This window comes from Physeter macrocephalus, chromosome 16 (genome assembly GCF_002837175.3).
Source record: "Physeter macrocephalus isolate SW-GA chromosome 16, ASM283717v5, whole genome shotgun sequence".
In the NCBI taxonomy this organism is placed as follows: Eukaryota; Metazoa; Chordata; class Mammalia; order Artiodactyla; family Physeteridae; genus Physeter; species Physeter macrocephalus.
The window spans coordinates 46338676-46341467 of NC_041229.1; positions in this window are offsets into that span (position 1 = coordinate 46338676).

The following is a 2792-nucleotide window of genomic DNA, read 5'->3' on the forward strand; positions in this document are numbered from 1 at the left end:
ACCTGTTAATCCCATACCCCTAATTTGTCCCTTCTCCCTTCCCTCTCCCCTTTGGTAAGCACTAGTTTGTTTTCTAAATCGACTTCTATACATTTTAAAAAGGCCTAACACTATGTCACATCCTCTACAAAGTATTTTTTTAATTGGCCTTTGATTTCCTATAACACTTTCTACGACTTTCTCATGGCTCTCATAAATTTATTTCTTTTATTATCAGTTTACCTCTCTTCTCCCCTACCACTGAATACTATGGTTTTGAATCTCTGGTCTGCATCTCTTTTGCTGGATGTATCAGTTGGGATCTTGACAGAAACCCAATTTGCCCTTGATTGGTTCAGATGAGGAGATTTTATTGAAGTGGCTACTTATGGAGGTGAGGACAGGGTGGAGGGAACAAGCAAGGACAGAGCACCCAGTGTCTAGCAACAGGCGGAAGCCGTCACTGCTCTTGGGATGGAAAGTAGAGGGAGGGAAGGCTGTAGCAGAGCTGGGTGAGTGAGCGCCCAGGTCCAGGGCCTGCTGCCAGGAGCCGTGTGTCTATGGAGCAATGCAGCCGCTGCAGAAAAAAGGAAATAAGTGGGAAAGAAACACCCTGACCTCTTCTTCTCCCACCCTCTGATCTCTGGAGCCTGCCAAAGTCAGCTCACAAGGGAGCTGGGCTGTGCTGTCCGTAAGGCTCAGCCTCCTGGGCACAGGGCAGGGCAGTGAAGGGTGGACAATTGCTGGGAGGCAGACAGAGAATAACCAGCACCCTGGGAGAGGCTCCGTTTCCTCATCTGCAAGATAGGGTAGTGCCAGTACCCTCCTCCCAGGGTTATAGTGAGGATTAAATTAGGAAATGCATCAAAATACTTCTCAACATATGTGGTGCCTGATTCTACTCATTAGCTGCTTCTTCTTATTATTTACAATAACAACTCTTTGGATACTCCTAGTGTAAAAGCTACTTGAGGAAGGTATCATGTGTTGGTTATTTTGTAGCCCTTACACATCCAGCCCAAAACACTGTTGTAGCATGGCCCAAAATAGATGGCATTTTGGAGGTGATAGGGGAGGCCTTTTTTTTTTTAATTTTTAAATTTTATTTTATTTATTTTTTTATACAGCACGTTCTTATTAGTTATCCATTTTATACATATTAGTGTATATATGTCAATCCCAATCTCCCAGCTGGGGAGGCCTTTTGGACAGGGGTAACAGGGAAGATTGTTTGGCTGTTTGGACTGACATCATCAGCCAATCTGACCTTGAAAACAGACAACAATGAGATAAATTTGAGACTTATTTTTAGTTTTCAGCAGATTTTGGGGGCACTTCTTAAACCTAGTCCGAGTCCTCTAGTCTTTCTTTACCTCAGCAGAGGGGAGAGTTACTGAAAAACAAGCCAGCTCACCAAGACTGGCATTCCATAGCCATCCCTGGGAATGGTAGTGATTCCTTATATTTTGAAAGCAAAGTAAGGATGGCCAGCACAGGGTTTAATGCAGGAAGGTTTGTATCTATGGAAGCCATTTGCTTCCTGCTCTTTCAGACCAGTAACCTGGTTTACTTCAAACGCAGGATCAACTGGCTCCTGCTCCCCTTGGTACACAGATTAAGGAAACCACAAGAATAGTCATTCATCTGTGTTCTTTTCACTTCAAAGCCTGCAGAACGCCTTGGAAAGCCAACTGACTCTCCACCTGAGACCAGAAAGGCCGATTCAAGAGAAAGTTCTTTCATAGGAGCTGGGGGTGGGGTGAGGTGTGAGGTGGGGACTCACCCACACGGAGGCAAGTGGGTGTCGGAGCTGGTGACTGCAGCTTGTGCTGTTGGGGGAAGGGCGAGTTTGCAGAGTAACAGAGCAATGAAGGTCATGCTGGGAGGAGATTCCGGTACTGACACCAGCAGCTGCAGGTGGGGACTCCCTTCAAGGAGGAGTGACTTTATCCGGGTTTCCAGCAGACTAAAATTAGTGAGGACACTTAGCTCCCAGATCTTGTGGGATCTGTAAGTAGTTGCTCACATTATTGTCCCTGTCCCTGAAAAATCAAGACCCAAGCCAGAACTGTTAAATGGCTCTGGGCTTCCCTGGTGGCGCAGTGGTTGAGAGTCTGCCTGCCGATGCAGGGGACACGGGTTCGTGCCCCGGTCCGGGAGGATCCCACATGCCGCGGAGCGGCTGGGCCCGTGGGCCGTGGCCGATGGGCCTGCGCGTCCAGAGCCTGTGCTCCGCAACGGGAGAGGCCACAGCAGTGAGAGGCCCGCGTACCGCAAAAAAAAAAAAGAAATGGCTCTAAAGCTGCTCCACCCGCCAGCCTCACGCTGTCCTCGTGGTCCCAAGCGTGTGTCCTCTGGCTTTTCCTAGAGCACACGAGCGTTTTACCTCTTTACTCAAGGCTGGCTGAGGGCCTGTTTGGACAACTGTGTACAGCCAGAGCGAGGCTTTACTTGCCACATAAGCAGTAGGTTTACTCCATTAAACAGAGGGGTAATAGGTAACAGAGTAGTTTGGGGATTATGCTGTCAATAAAAATTAGCTTCTCCTTTAAAACTCTGACACCCTCCAATCTGCTTCTGACCCTCATCTTTAGGTGATTATTGTCTTTTATAAAAATTTTAAGAGAGACTTCCCTGGCGGTCCAGTGGTTAAGATTTCGTCTTCCAATGTAGGGGGTGCAGGTTCGATCCCTGGTCGGGGAGCTAAGATCACATAGGCCTTGTGGCCAAAGAATCCAAAACATAAAACAGAAGCAATATTGTAACAAATTCAATAAAGACATATTTTTTAAATAGAATTTTTTTTTTTTTTT